Source organism: Carlito syrichta, unplaced genomic scaffold (genome assembly GCF_000164805.1).
Source record: "Carlito syrichta isolate Samal-C Ts95f unplaced genomic scaffold, Tarsius_syrichta-2.0.1 Scaffold315563, whole genome shotgun sequence".
Taxonomy (NCBI): domain Eukaryota; kingdom Metazoa; phylum Chordata; class Mammalia; order Primates; family Tarsiidae; genus Carlito; species Carlito syrichta.
In genome coordinates, this window is record NW_007259659.1 from 270177 (window position 1) to 287509 (window position 17333).

A 17333-nucleotide genomic window follows, 5' to 3' on the forward strand; every position below is an offset into this window, starting at 1 on the left:
TTTTTGTTGTGAGGGGCATTCTTTTTCACTGTATGATATTTAACAATATCCCTGACTTTTACTCTCTAGGTGCCAATAATGTTTAACCTTCAGTTGTGACAAGCAAAAAATTGATCATAAATTGCAGATGTCCCATAGAAGGTAAAATTGCCCTCAGGTAAGAGTAACCGGGCCAGGCACGGTGGCTCAGGCTGTAATCCCAGTACTTTGGGAGGCTGAGGCGAGAGTATTGCCTAAGACCAAGGGTTCGAGACCAACCTGGTGTGGTAGCATGCTCCTTGGAAGGCTGAGTGCAGTGGCACACTCCACGCTCCCGGCCACCGCAGCCTCGACCTGCTGGGCTCCGGCGATCCTTCTGCCTCAGCCTTCCGAGTAGCTGGAACGACAGGCGAGCACTACCACACCAGGCTAATTTTTGATTTATTGTAGAGATGAGCTCTCGTCCACTTGCCGAGAGCAGGTCTCGAACCCGGAGGCTCAGGCAATTCACTCACCTCAGCTTCCCAAAGCGCTGGGATTACAGGCTGAGCCACCGAGTCCGGCTTATGTACTTACTTTTACCAGTGAGTTTTATACTTTCATATGTTTGTGTTACTAATTAGCAGGTTTTTTCCTTAAACACTTTAAATATATTCATCTCATTCACTCCTGGCCTGTAAGATCTCTGCTGAGAGATCTCCTATTAGCTTTATTGAAAGTCCCTTTTAACCGGGTTTGGTGGTTCAGCCTGTAATCCCGCGCCTTGGGAGGCTGAGGTGAGTAGATTGCCTGAGCCCGCGGGTTCGAGACCCGCCTGGGCAACTTGGCGAGACCTCATCTCTACAATAAATCAAAAAATGAGCCAGGTGTGGCAGCGCTCGCCTGTAGTTCCAGCTACTTGGAAGGCTGAGGCGGAAGGATCGCCAGAGCCCAGCAGGTCAAGGTACTCCAACTCAAAAAAAAAAAAAAAGGAAAGAAAAAGAAAAATAGCATTAAGTGTGGCAAGTGCCTGACTTAGCATAATAGTGCTGCTGAATAAATGGGGGCTATTCTAATTGCTTCCCTCCGAAACCCCATGGTGTAAACATTCTTTAACATTCACTACTTAATTTAGGGGCTATTGGGAGATAATCCACCCTTCCCTCTGGCCATTGCACTCCTTATTTAGCAATACAGGGAAAGGGCAAGAGATAGAAGGAATAAAAAGACGTCTGATTCCAGACTAGATTTGGAAGAGAAGTCATGATCGGTTAGGGCTTTTCTTTGGACTTTCCTTTACTTGTCCTGAATAGCTCATATTACTTTTTACCTATGAGAACTGGTTACCAACGTAGTGCAAAATGGGGCTGCGGTTACTAAAGCTATTTTCAGTGAAAATTATAGAATTCCAGCACACTCTCTTCTGCTGAAAATAGTAGGGTTTTTCTCCAAAGCCAACCTGTCATCTCCAAGAATCAGCGATCACCTCCATTTGGCAATACTTCAGGTAAGTCCCATGCCTTTTGTCCTGCTTCTCAACCTTTTGCTGCTCAGAGCCAGAACGCTTGTCTTAGAACTCCAAAATGCATGTCTAGTTACTATATTAAAAACTGGAAGCCGGCTCGGAGGCACAGCCTGTAATCCCGCGCCTTTGGAAGGCTGAGGTGAGTGGATTGCCTGAACCCACAGGTTCCAGACCCGCCTGGGCAACCTGGAGAGACCCCATCTATACAATAAATCAAAAATTAGCCGGGCGTGGTAGCGTGCCCCTGTAATTCCGGCTACTCGGAAGGCTGAGGCAGAAGGATTGCCGGAGCCCAGCAGGTCAAGGCTGCGGTGTCCGGGAGCAGCCACTGCACTCCAGTCTGGGCGACAGAGTGAGACTCCAACTCAAAAAAAAAAGTTCTCTGTAGGGCCCTTGCCTTGAAGGGGGGATGGGTTGGGCAGAAAGGCAATGCACCTAGGACAGCAGTGGTAAACTGAGAGCTTAGAATTACTATGGCAGACAGAATGGTTACCTATGTCCTTCTCTACCATAAATCCTGGTGATTTTCAATTCCAGTCCTAAAGCCAAAATGAGACTCCAACGGGGAAAAAACAAGAACCTGAAGCCGGCTCGGTAGTTCAGCCTGTAATCCCAGCGCTTTGGGATTGCCTGAGCCCGCGGGTTCAAGACCCGCCCGGGTAACTTGGCGAGACCTCATCTCTACAAAAAATCAAAAAAATTAGCCGGGCGTGGTAGCGTGTGTCTGTAGTTGCTGCTACTTGGAAGGGTGAGGAGGAAGGATCTCCGGAGCCCAGCAGGTCGAGGCTGAGGTGGCCTGGAGCGGCCACTGCACTCCAGTCTGGGCGACAGAGACTCAAACTCAAAAAAAAAAAAAACCAAAAAACAAACAAACAAAAAAACCCGAAGCTGGGCTCGGTAGCTCAACCTGTAATCCCAGCGCTTTGGGAGGCTGAGGTGAGTGGGTTGCCTGAGCCCGCGGGTTCGAGACCCGCCCGGGCAACTTGGCGAGACCTCATCTCTACAATAAATAAAAAAATCAGCCGGGTGTGGTAGCGCATGCATGTAGTTCCAGCTACTCGGAAGGCTGAGGCAGAAGGATCGCCGGAGCCCAGCAGGTCGAGGCTGCAGTGGCCAGGAGCGGCCACTGCACTCCAGTCTGGGCGACAGAGTGAGACTCCAACTCAAAAATAAAATAAAATAAATTAAGAGTCTCCTTACCATTGTACATAGTTATTTCGTTCAGATGGTTTTATACAAAAATAGGATGGCATTTTTCTGTGTCTCATACCTTTTTAAATAAGGCCTGTTTTTAATGGCCCTTTTGCCTCTGCAGCAATAGGGCTGATAATATCAATTAGTTGTTGGCAGTTACACTGAGATCCCTGTTATTTTATAAGCCTAACATACATTTTCCCTCTAAAGTTATTACACTTCTCTTTCCTACACAGTTCCATTCTGCCAATTACCAGCCCAACCACCTGGTTTTTCAGGTGTTGCCATTTGTTACTATTAGTATTTCACATTCTGGAAGCACTTAGTAGTATCTATAAATGTGGACCTTTCAGGCAGGCTCAGTGGCTCAGCCTGTAATCCCGCACTTTGGTAGGCCGAGGTGAGTGAATTGCCTGAGCCCATGGGTTCGAGACCCGCCTGGACAATTTGGCAAGCCCTCATCTCTACAATAAATCAAAAAATTAGCTGGGCATGGTAGCGCGTGCCTATAATTCCAGCTACTTGGAAGGCTGAGGCAGAAGGATCGCCGGAGCCCAGCAAGTCGAGGCTACGGTGGCCGGGAGCATGCCACTGCACTCCAGTCTGGGTGACAGAGTGAGACTCTAACTCAAAAAAAAAAAAACTGAGTAGCAGCCTTTACACAAAGTTCCTTCTATCAGAATCTGGTGGAGCCAATACTAAACAGTGTCAGCTATATTCTTTTCAGTTTTTTTTCCTTTGGAGACAACATCTTAGTATGGTGAAGACAGCTAGAATCCATTTTTATACCTTTGCACCACTTCTTAAATGATGAAAGTGGTAGCTCAAAAATAACTTTATTCCCTGCTAAAACCTCCTCTTTCCAATAATTATTCAAGCAAAAAAGAAGTGACAGTATGAAGAGGGGTTTAGCATAGGTTGATTTCAAGGTACCCTAACAATTTGTCTCTTTCTAATGGTCTTACTCTACCTCCCTGCAGACTTATGTTTATCAACTGTCCTTCTATGTCTACAATCCAAATACTATGGGTTACTGCGCCAGACAGGGACTCCAGTTCTTCAGGCAGTAGCAGTTGGGAGTACTCTAGCTCACAATGGGAGATGCACAATGACTGAACTCCAGCCACCAGCAAATACAAGTAAAGGCTTTCCTGAGACTGTCTGCTCCCCAGTTCTCCAACCCTTATCCATAACCCTTTCTTATCCTGTTTTGTAGTAGAAAAGAAACAGTCACAAAATGGATATAAAGAGGTAATAATGGGAAGGGGGGGGATAGTGCTTTTGTAGTTTCAACAGATCAGTAGTAATGAGTGAAAAATTGGTTTTTACTTGGTTCAGACTCTCTCTTTGAGCAACATGATTATCTTCCTGTCTTTAAGTAAGTTCATACTGCTCCCTTGTAGGCACTAGATTTGAGTCACAATTACCCCCACTGGGTGGGAGCTGAATGCATAATTTGCAGGATCCTCTGCCAACTCAGTCTTTAGAAGGCCAAAGTTTATGATCCTCTTACAGGGGATCCTCAATGGTCCATCTTTGTCCATGACTTTAGGACTAGAAATATATTAATATCAACACCAGAAGGAGATTCCTCAACTCCTTTACTTTCAAATCTAGGTTCAATCTTGTCACAAGATTAGAAGAATAATCTTTTTATTTTTTTTATTTTTTTTGAGTTGATGTCTCACTCGGTCGCCCAGACTGGAGTGCAGTGGCCACTCCCAGCCACCACAGCCCCACCTGCTGGGCTCCAGCAATCCTTCCGCCTCAGCCTTCCGAGTAGCCGGAATTACAGGCACACGCTACCACATCCGGCTGATTTTTTGATTTATTGTAGAGACGAGGTCTCGCTGCCCAGGCGGGTCTCAAACCCGCGGGCTCAGGCAATCCACACACCTCAGCCTCCCAAAGGCGCGGGATTACAGGCTGAGCCACCGAGCCCAGTTTAGAAGAATAATCTTAACTAGAAGTACCTCACTCTCATAGTGACTTGAGAGTCACTGCATTTGGTTTACTATTGGTCATGATCACAAGATTTGCTTGGCAGTCCCCTGCATCTGCTTTGAGTTGAGATAAAATATGATTTACACAAGCAAAAGAAGAATGAAAAAAAAACCTCCAAGCCTCAAACCTTTTCCTTCTTAGAAAGGCTAGTATATTTTTCACAATTCCATCGCCTTGTAATCATGTAGTTGTAATAGTAGAAATGAAAGTTCTTTTCAGCAGGTCTAAGATAACCCATATGCATAAATAAAACCATAGAATAGTGAGCAAATTATGGCTTCTCCAAGACTTTCTGGCCCGTTATTTAGGACAATGCTCACCTCATGTCTCCTGACTCCAATCCCAGTGGGAATTCATTTATTAAAAATTTCACAACTCTGTAAGAGCCAGATTGAATCTATAACATATATAATCTATAGTTAAATGATTATTATAATGCCTGGCATTCATTTGCATACTACGTGAAAAGCAATGTTGTGTTTACATACATTTCCCAATTTAAAACCTCATTGAAACTCTATGAGGTAGGTACTGTCATCATCCCCATTTTACTGGTAAGGAAACACAAGTAAAAAGACAGACATAGTGACTTGTTCAAAGTATTATATTTAGTAAGTGGCAACAGCAAGATATAAAGGCAGGCAAAATAGTTTTCAAATGTGCTCTTGTAACTAATATTATCCTGCCTTTGGATATTCCGAGATGTTATTTCCCTGTAGGCATGAAGACATGAAGTCTGCTGGAGGCTAGCTATTCTAGGGAATTATTCCTAAATGTAAATTACACATAATCCAAGCTCTTCCTGATGAGAATGTACCCCTGCACATAAAAGAGGCTATGATGATATATGAGAAAAAAATCAGTTTAGAAATCAAATTAACTTGAATCTAGGTTCATCTCAACTGTATTGCATCATGATATGGAGCAAGTCATTTTCTTTGGGCTTCAGGTGATTCATCTTTATTTTATGCATTTATATACATAATACTAATTACTCTAATGGAAATTACGAGGTTAACATCCTCGTGCACGGAACAAGACAAAATACAGTGGAATTTAATGAAAGTTTAGAAGTAAAACTACCACACTATGCAGATAAGGCTATCTGCATAGTAACAGATGTTTCTTAGCCTCCAGCAGCACTGCCAAATGTCCCCTGGAAGTGGAAGGAGGGCAAATTAGCCCCCACTACCATAGGTAGAACCCGCAAATGTTCCTGCACTATCATTATAATGTAGTTGGACTTCCTGGGATACTTTCAGAATGATTCATTAGTTAGAAAAAAAAAACCTGCTAGAAAAAGGCTGGGGGAGGGAGATGTCTTTCTAGGTCTTGGGGACATATATCAAATTGTTTCTTTGTGGAATATTATAAAGTGGGATCCACTCAAACCTCATCCCTCACAACCTACCCTAACTTAGAATTCTACATACTCCTCTTTCAAAGAGACAAAAATCTTACATGCAAAGTCTGCTTATTTTTCTTTTTCCTTACCATTAAACTTCCAGAAAAGTGACAGGTTTTACCTAAGTAGTTAGCTACCAATGAACCTACCCATATTCAACTTTCTTTCCCATGCTGTTTTGCATTCTGCTCTATGATCTCCTTTCCATAGGCCTTCAACTAATGCAGGCTTTTGATCTAGCAAGCTAAAAAGGACTAACAATTTTGATCCGGAGTATACAAGAAAGAGAAACTGGAGTGAGGAAAGGAAAGATCACGACAGGGAATGCTAGTACTAGGAGAAAGACTGTGGCAAACCCAAAAAGTACTAGCAGTAAGAACTCCTCTAAAGTTCACATTTACCAGGATAAGGGAAACTATATAGCTGAGGGGGTTAAAAGTATGAGACCTATTCACATAGTTTCCAAGCCATCATGTAACTGGCTTGGTGCCATTTCTATAGGAAAGGTCTCAAGGTCCTTCAATTGGTTTTCCTTGCCTCTTTTACCTTTTCCAGATGTTGTACCTATAATTAGCACTTTTCCTGTTTACCCATTCACAGTGAATAGAATGGCTGGCCCAATTTTAGAACCCACTTAAATTATTCAACTTTCAAATTGAAATGATAGAAACTTGCCTAATTGCCCCAGTAGCATCACCTTTTCCAAAGAAATACAAAGAAAGAAAAGTAATTTTTCATGACCATGGATAGAATAGTAAACTAACAACAAGATGTGACTTGGTCTGGCACAAAACAAAATACAAACTACAATCACACAGTAATCACCCCATAGAAAATACAAGAGCTGGAAAAGTACTATCAAATGGTTTATCTTCTGAATATTCCTGATACCCCTATAAAGTTGCCTTGCTGGACCTTTCCTCATTAATCAGGAGGTGTGTTTTTCATTTCCTCTCCATTCAAATATTACAAGAGAATGAAGAGAATTTTGAGGACTAAAGGTACCACAAACAAAAAAGTAAATTAAATAGGCAAGGAGATGGAAGGCAGTCCCTGAGGGAATCAGAGCTGCCAAAGGAGTCAAAAGAGACAAGACAAGCACAGAGGATTCCCAAGAGTAACTCCAAGAAAAACTCTTTTCTTACTCATTTTCCCTACCTGCTTTCCTCCTCTGTCCTACACACTTAGCCTTGGAGTGAAATGGAAGCAGCAAAGGTCACATAGGACCATCTCAGCTCAGAAGTTAACACCCCAATGACATGGGTCACTTTTATCACCTGGTACTCTATACATTTATAATGACATGATTCGATTGTTAACATGTATGGCAGAGTTCTTCTGGCATCAGTTTTTAAAGCATATGTACTGAATAATCACTTGGCCCATAACAGCTTAAGGCTTTCTTCCAAAAACAACAGTCGCTGGTTTAATTTTCAACAAAGCAGTAGAAACTCTTGCCTATAGAAAATATGGCACGAGTTTATATGCCTACAAAGTCACCAATCTAATGTTTGGGTACTTAACCACTCAGAACTCTACAAATAACAAAGATCTCTTCACCTATTCAGGGACTGGACCTCTTTCCCAAAACCTTTTCAATTATCACAATATTCCAGTTTATTTATTCCCTATTCCTATCCCACTCCTGTTCCTCAATAGTTTTTTTGCTTCTCACATTTTTTATTGGGTTTGTGCTTCTCAGTATTCTTGACAAAGCAACTTAAAGAAATGAGACTTAAAGTTTCTTACCCCAGATGGATAATTAAGATAGTTTTTAAAAAAGAAGAAACAAAAAAAAGTTGACGTAACTAGTGTAGTTAACAAGGGACAGTGAATTAGAAATTGTCACACTGAAATACAAAGTTTTCAAAACAGTACATTTTATTTTACAATAGATAACTCCCCAGTTTGCCTCAGATGTTATTTAATGATTTTATATTACTTTCTGGTGGTCAACCATGCTGAACAAGGTGTTTAAATCTTCAAAACACTACAGACTCAAAAAAGATTCTGCATTTCGTATCAGTTCACAAGTCCAAGTGTCTTCCATATACTGCATTTTGACACTGATTCCCGTTGAGGTAGAATGTGAAGCCATTTCCTTTAAAAACAGATTTGTTCACCACAACTTCATTTATGCGACTAATGCAGATGAGGATAGCATGTTCTCTTATTCTTGTTTAATCAGTAGTGGTAGTGATGCCAGAAACTGTGAAAGGAAGGCTTTTAGTTACTTTCTCCTTTCCATTTTCCAATAATGCATCCCCCACCCCCACCTAAAGAAAGGAATGTTTGAGTCCAGCTGATACTAAACATTAAAAGCCAAACATTATTAATATTTCAGATCTATATCTGATGCCTAACTAAAAATGTAAAGTGAAAACTAGAAAATTTCAACCCCAAATTCTCTTTAACTTTGCTACCTCCGCCAAGTATACTTTGCCATTTATCTATTTCCTTCTCCATTTACGGATGTCATTGTTGGCTTGCCATGAGAACTACAGTTTAGATGTTTTGAAAGTATGTAAACTACAATGAACCAAAAAGTCCTCTTCCTTTGAAGCAAATGTTGACTTGAGCTTTAAAACAACCTTATGATTAAAAGGTCACATTTATTCCTTTAATAAATTCCATTCCTATCTAACCCAAGGCTTAGTTGATAACCATTTGGACAAATGTTATCATTTCTTAAAAACGTAAAACAAACAAGTGAGGATGAAGGAATCTGTACTCATCTCAACAGTGATCAGTTATTAGAACCACATTAAACTAAAAATCAATCCTGAGTTAGACCTGGAGCCTTAAGGCCAACCCAGAACAAAGAGAGGCTGCCCTTACAAACAGGCTTGACCTTTTCCTTCACTCTTCCTCCTGTCCCACCCTCTATGAGTGATTTAAAAATGGAAAAGGTCAAAGCCCAGTAAGATGTAGATTTAGAAGATTTTTCTTTTTTGGTAATTTTTTTGTTTTTGGAGTTTCAGCCAATTTCCAATCTTTATTTTATTGTTCTTAAAACTTAATCAAGCATGGTAAAATGTTAAGCTATTGTTATCCACTGACATTATTCTAACTATAAGAAGCACTTTTTGAGCAGAAATGATGATAAAAAGAACATTTCTAAGATATAAGTTGAGAAGCTGTTTTAAGAGAAATGTCTTCATGTTCATTTTGCTATGTGCTGTCAGAGGATTGGTTCTGAAAGAGATCCATTTAGGCAGTGTATGTGTTGTTGTGTAAAAAGTAAAGAAGTGAAAATAGACAAAACCTGTAAATGCATTTTAAAACTAGTTGTGGCTCAAGTATGAATGGTTCCCCAATGAGACTAGGGCTTGGAAATTGGTTGGTTATCATTTCTTTTTCTGCCCAACAGTGGTCAGTCATTTTTAACGAGAGATGGGCTAGGAAAATGAAGTGTCTATTAAAAGGAGAACTCTTGTAACTTAAGGAGCAAGCTCACTATACAACCAAGCTACCCGCTTATAGTAGTGGCCATAGTAACAGAAGAGATACAAGGTAGGAATTAAACCACACAATGTTATTTAGGGACTAAGCCATACCTCTAACAAGAAAAAAAGGCCAAAAGGAAAATGTTTAAAGTTCTCTGGGAAAGCCTATATTCTTTTTAAATGTCTCTGTGGCCAACTGAACTAAAGGAGCTTGTATCAAGTACCTTATACAACAGGTGGCACCCAAATATATTTGTAGAATGAATGAATAAATGAAAAGCAAGACTAAATAGTAACCTTCCTCCTATACACCAGTTTCTGAGCCAGTTAACAACTGGTTTTCAGTCATGATCTTTTCTGTCTAGGATTTAGCACAATGGCTTGTCATAATAGCCACTTTTGTTTGATTAAGAATATCACTACATTTATTGTGTTTTCATTGCATCCCCAAGTAAGACCAAGTGCCTTTTGGAATAGATCTATTTCACTTACCACTTAGCTTCATCTTCATCAATATTTGTATAAATGAAAAAATAAAAAGCCCTTTCTTATTCCCACTCTACAAAGCATTCCAAAGAGAAGGTGATCTGTTTGTTTATTCTCTCCTTCTCAGAGTCCAACATTTCACAGCTGCTCAATGAAAGTATTTTTAACCAAAGAAATACAGTCTTTCATAAAATTTGTTCTTGTGTGTACCATAAAAACAATAATAGTGAAATAATAATAATGAGGAAAAGTACATTTTGGCCTAGGTTTTTTAAACACTTAAGAATAGCACTTTATTCAGATTTAATAAATGTTTACTAAATATGATAAATGTGAGACAGTCTTCCTGATGCTGAGCCAGTGTCTTTCTGACTCTAAGTTCAATTAACAAAGACATTTAACACCAGTCTTTTCATCTTGAAAAATTTAACTGTAATAAAAGCAGAATGCATAATTAGTGAATTAAAAAACAAACCCTGATCCCTTTTATCAATCGCCTGGCTTCAAAGTAAGCCAGTGAGCAAGTAACTTTGGGGATTCCTGGAACTAGGAGAAATATCTTCATTTTTTATTCAAAGAACCTTGCCTTTTTTCCTTCTGTTTTTTAACCTCCAAGGCAATTCAATGGGTCTTCTGGATTAGACCTACTTAACTAATTCATCAAGCACAGCACCTTACAGAGAATAAGGTACTGAAATATTATTTACACAACAATCAAATTAAAGATATGTTTCTATCTTCAGTTGTAATCAGTAATCTAATGTCTTTTAGGCTAAATCCGTTTCACCTCTCTTATCCTCAGGTCTCAGAATGGCATATTCCACATAAAAGATGCTCTGTTTACCAAACGAATCAAAAAGCAAACCTGAACCCTTTATTTTTACTCCTTTACTGTCTCTAAGCCAGGCCAAAGTGTGTCTAATTCACCTCCATCATCGGCATTCAGCATTTAAGAAACTAGATGGAGGACCACAACACTCTGCTATTTAACAAAAATGTTCCATATCTTCAATTAAGCCAAGGAACATGTATCCTTCTGGAAAGGATTTTATCACTCCACTTAGCACAGCATTTAGCACACTGCCGTACACAGATCCATTTTCCCCAAGTTTTATCATAAAATAAACTTAGCAGTGGTTAAGTGACTTTTGGTCTGGTTCTCATATCTATTGTTCTGTTTCCTCCTGTGAGCATGACATATTACTTTTTTAAATCTTTTTTTAAATGTTAAATATGTGGGGTACAACTCAAGGTTAGAGCACCACATAATTTTTTTTGAGTTGGAGTCTCACTCTGTCGCCCAGGCTAGAGTGCAGTGACACGCTGAAAGCCACCACACCTTCGACCTGCTGTGCTCAGGTGATCATTCTGCCTCAGTCTTCCAAGTAGCTGGAACTACAGGCACATGCTGCCATGCCCAGCTTTTTTTGTTGTTTTTATTTATTGTAGAGACATGGTCTTGCCAAGTTGCCCAGGCTGGTCTTGAACCCCTAAGCTCAGGCAATCCTCTTGCCTCGGCCTCCCAAAGTGCTGGGATTAGAGGCTTGAGCCACCACACCCAGCCTAGTAATATTTTTTTATCCTAGAGTTCATAATGTAGTCCTGAGCCTCATAGAAAGTAATCAGTATTCATTCCATAAGCCAGTAGCTAATTCCTATCTATATAGAACTACAGGCTTACACAAAGATCTCTGTTGGAGGTTCAATAATAATGATAATGTAATTTTTGTACCCCCAGTCGCTATCTCTGAGGATAAGAATAAATAATGTTTATTCAGTAGGTATTACTTACATATGTATGGCAATTTACAAATTGTAAGTTGAGTTTACATATATTTTCTCCTTCTACCCAGGACACAATGAAGATGGTTTATCTTTGCATCCACAATTCCTAGCAATAAGACTGAATATAGTAGATAATTAATATCCATTACTGCATCCTTCAAACATTGAATCCCTTACATATTATATTCAGAGTACTTAATAGTTAACAATTCTTAAATTTTTTCTACTTTATTTGCAGAGCATAATAACTATGATGCAATTTTATAAGCCTACTACTCAGCACCAAATGAGAAAATCAATAGTTATATTTATATGGTGCTTTCGGGTTCACAAAATGCTAACATATGTATTGCCTTATCTCAGCTGTGGGTACAGTAATGTTAGGTTAAACCTGTGTATCTCTTCAATGCCTGTAACAGTAAGTTCACATACTAGGCAATAAAAATTGATTCATTCATTTACAAGATATTTAAGGCCTCAGTTTGTGTAACTATACTACCCTTCTCATTGTGGGTTAAATACACGATGAGAATTTTGTAGAGACAATGCCTACCTTACAGAAAGTTTTATTCATGCAGAAAACATATAATGTCTTACATTTACATAGCACATTATAGTTTAGAAAGTACATTCACATTTATTACCTCTTCCTCTGCTACCTGAGAAAATATACTGGTAATAATTTAACTTGACCTCACCAGTAAAGGCTTGGTTGTTTAAGGAATAGCTCAGTTGTTATATCTAAATAGTATAGAGCATAAACTTTCCTCTTATTACATGGGAGAATTACTTGGTAGAATTTATCTTGGATTTTATAGCACCCAAGATAATACTGGTATGTAAGAGGTGGTTAATATTTATTCATTCACTCATTCACAAATATGTAGCCCATTAACATTTGTATAATGCTTTAATTTACAAAGCATTTCAATATGTACTTCTTTTCTGAAATGTTTGGTTCTTTGAAAATACTGTTTTTCCCCTTTGTTATCTCTAGTGCCTATCATTGTATCTGGCACATTATAGGTGATTACAATAGCTTAATACTTCGTGTTTGTAATATATTTTATGGTTTAAAAGCAATTTCCATGCATTTTTTTTTTTTGCTTTTGCTACTACCTGGAATACTTCATTTTCATTCAAAATCACCAGAAGGGCAGAAACACGTTGGCCTCAAATATACATACAAATTATTCATTTGTCAAACAGTTAATGCCTTATGTCGGCATAGTACTATAATCTTTTGAAAAAGCCCTTTTTTATTCCTGCTTCTTTATATTCACAATGCCTAGTACAGTAGAAGGTGAGTGCTTTATATTTTACAAAACACACTCACTTATTTATCTTCACATATTTACCTGAATGTGATCATAAATAATCGTTGCATTTTTAGTGCCTAGCACAGAAACAAGCATAGAGAAGAAAATTAATATTGTTCAGATAAATTCTCTGGCACTTACATCAGGAGACAGTAAGCTATGGACAGCAAGCCAAATCCAATTGGTTCAAAAGCTAAGAATGGTTCTTACCTTTTAAAAAGGTTGTTTAAAATACATATATAACAGAGACCATATGGCTTGCAAAGTCCAAAGTATTTATGATCTAACCCCTTACAGAAAAAGTGTGGTGAATCCCTGATTTACATAATGCTTCACAACTTACACTATACTTTCAAATGTTAATTATACATAATTGACAATACACTATTAATAAGCACATCTTGTTTTTTCTCCTGTGTTTTACAGTGCTTTTATACACATTATCAGTCTTCTAAATAAGCTTCCCTCATAAAATGGAGGGGGAGAATCAAGAAAAGAATTAAATGTGCTAAATAGTCCCAAATTCATCTTTAAGCCTAGAGATAGGTATTAAACCCAGGAGTATTATTGGCACAGTCTACCAAATTTGTTGGCCACTACTATGAGCAGGGAGTTCAGGCTGTCTCCTTGGGACCTACCTCTGTCCAGGGTACAATCTGTAACCCTTTCTGTAACCATCACTAGAAATCCCAAACCCCAGGAATCCTCCTCACCTAAGCTCAAAGAAAGAAGGTGTTGCTGGCAGGTAAGTCTCAGAAGACTGGCACATCTGTGTATTTCTTATCTAATTCTTTTCATTTGCCTGGAGCATCTCTTCACATTTTCTCTAGATAGCCTGGCACCTTTTTTACCCAATATCCTAATGCTTTCCTCTTCTTATCAGCCTATAGCTTCTGAGGTTAAAAGGGAGCCAGCTAAAATTACAATATCACCTATATGGATGCTTGCTCCTGTGGGGAATAACAAAAGCCAGACTAGATATTGACTAGGTTTTGGTGTCTCTCTCAAATGGAACAGATATTAATAGAAATAGAAGTTTTAAAAACATTAACGAATAGGTAAAAACTGTGATTAAAAACCGGCTTAACTGGCTCAGGCATAATATTGTCAATTTAAAGATATGTTCCTTTAAGGTAAATGTCAATATCAAAAAGAGTGCATCCCAAAAGAAGCAGGCCTAGACAGAAATAAGAGAAGTAGAAGTGGGAGAAAACTGGAAATCTCTAAGAGCAGGGGGTATGACAACAGAAAAGAGATAGGGCTTAGGGTTCTCGTCTTGGGATTTCTCTTTGTCTTGGGCTTCCAGATTCCTGTGTTTAATCTTGAAATATCTGTTCTCTTGGACCTTCTGTCCATCGAGGGAGGCTCACGTCCAGGGTATTATTTATGTTCAGGGCCTTCCATCCTTGAGCTGTAGGTCTTCAAACTACAACCTTGGACTAATCTCAGGTCTGTGGCCTTATGTCATAGGTCTCAGTTCTCAGGCCTTCCATGTGTCCCATTCTAGGTCTTAGGTCTCATGTATAACTCAAGATCTGAGCTTTCCATATTTCAGTCAGGCCTTCTATATATCATAACTCTTGAGGCTTCTGTTGGTCTCAAGCCAGAGGGTTCCATTATCTTGAGACATGGGCTTTTCATCTTAGTCCTCAGGTCTCAAATCTCAAGCCATCTGTCTTCTACTTTGGGTTTTCTATCCATTATGAGCCTTCCACTTTTTGTCTATCTTAGGTCTTGAGTTTTACTTCAGTCTAGACCCTAGGGCCTTGCTTTGGTCTTGGATCACCTCACAGGGCAGTCTGGAATAAGGAACAGCTCCGCAATGCTCATTTTGATAGCTGACACTCTGCACCTATTAGGCAGGGGCTAGAAGTCCTCTGTCACACATGATACACACACATGTACACATGCCCACATATGCAAAGAAATAATCAAGGAGAGAAGATTACATAGAACCAAAGAAAGGAGAGAAGACATTATGAAAACAAAGACAGGGAGACATGTACTCATGGAAAGGCTGAAATAATAGGTGAGTAGAAAGAGAAAAAGCAGAGAAGTAACACAAGCAAGCAGATTAATGCTGAAATTGAAAATCACAAACAACAAAGAGATACTGAGGCACATGAAAAGGAAAAAGAGAAAAAATAGCCCAAGAGAGGCAGAAAGGAAGTGTAGAAAAGAGAAATGTAAGATGAGGAACAGAAATAGCAAAAAGAAAACCAGACTCAGAACAAGATGAAATGTCAAAAGAACAAAAAGGAGAGGGGGTGACAAACAATCAGAGTTCACAAAGAGAAAAAGAGAAGTAGGCAGAACAATAAAAGGGAAAAAAGCATGCAGCATATGACCCAAAGAGGAGACACAAAAGGAAGAAAGTGAAAGAAGAGCTAGATCTAGGAGAGCAAAGAGAAACAGCAACAAAATGAAAAATGAGAACGATACATCCAAGACAAAGCACAGACCATTTCAGAACAATAAGAGAAAATGAGGCAAAGGCACACACAGAAGAAATTAGCAAGAGAAACATAGATGGGTAAGATACACTTTAGAGAAGAGCAAAGACACTCAAGGAAGAAAGAGACAAGCAAAGAAATGTGCACAAAAATACACACTTGTGAGTGCAAGAAGTAAGCAAACAGACATTCAGAGGGAGAAAGTAAGAAGTAGAAGAGACAAGATACAGTGAGAGGCATAACAGGCACAAAAGGCATCACAAAAAGATGACCAAAAAAAGTGCCATTAATAATTACAATAAGCTATTATTACTACCAATAATTATTATAACAACAACCCTCAACACAAACACAGATGCTCTTCTATTTATAAACTTTTACCTTAGGGATTTCTTACATAGAACCAAAACATGCCAAGTCTGCCCACTACCAAGGTCAAATAAACCTTGGTTACCTTTTACTTGCCAGTGTGCAGGCACTGTATTGAGCACTTTACATACATGATTTCATGTAACCCTCACAGACAAGTCTAATCAGAGACTCTAAATTGCCAAGGTCATACACCTAATGAGTACCAGATAATTTAAACATAGGAGGTGTGCCTCTTAACATTGTCCTACTATTTGCCAGAATTTCCAAAAGAGCCAAATAAGATGAGTGAATATTTTCATTAAGGGCACTTAGATAGCACTTAAACAATCTTTTCATTTGATAGCTTCACCTTTTCCTGTCCTTTTAAAAAAACAGGATTCATTTTCACACCCTTTGCAATGGCTGCTTCAGGATCTAGGTTGCTTTTCACACCAAATCTTTTTTTTTTTTTTTTTTGAGTTGGAGTCTCACTCTGTCACCCGGACTGGAGTGCAGTGGCCGCTCCCAGCCACCGCAGCCTCGAACTGCTGGGCTCCGGCAATCCTTCCGCCTCAGCCTTCCAAGTAGCTGGAACTACAGGCACGCACTACCACGCCCGGTTCATTTTTGATTTATTGTAGAGATGAGGTCTCGCCAAGTTGCCCAGGCGGGTCTCGAACCCGCGGGCTCAGGCATTCCACTCACCTCAGCCTCCCAAAGGCGCAGGATTACAGGCTGAGCCACCAAGCCCGGCTCACACTAAATTTTAACTGCAGATAAAATATCTTACAAACGGAGATGAGAAAGGGCCACCCTTTCCACAAAAGCAAAAACTGTTTTAGGCTTCTCAATGTTTAAGCCTCTAAGAATGACAGAGGACCTATACAGTAAAGACACAGTATACAAAGTAGAGGCTAAATTCCTCTGTGATACAAGTAAGCAGACTGTAATGTCTTTGAGTTTCTTCAGTGAACTCAGTTGGTAATATATGAGCGATCATCTTTTCATCTCACATTTGGCACCGCTTCACATTAAACTACCACTCCCCATCTAACACCAGCTTCCAAAGAACAGTTATTAGTTCTGGAGTGATCCTGACAGGTCTTCAACACTAACAACTTACTTCATTCAGCTATTCTAAAGTGCTAGAGTGCCAAGCATGTTGATCTTCAGGTAGGAAGGCTGACTTCCTTCAATGTGTTCAAATCTCTTGGTCCTGCTGAAGACTCAGATCTCTGCACTGCTTTTGGCAAGGATATGATTTGGCAGATATGAAGGGGCTACAAAAGAGAGAGAAACCATGTAAATGCAATTAAGTTTTGTTTTTTTGTGTTTTTTTTTTTTGAGTTGGAGTCTCACTCTGTCGCCCAGACTGGAGTGCAGTGGCCGCTCCCGGCCACCGCACCC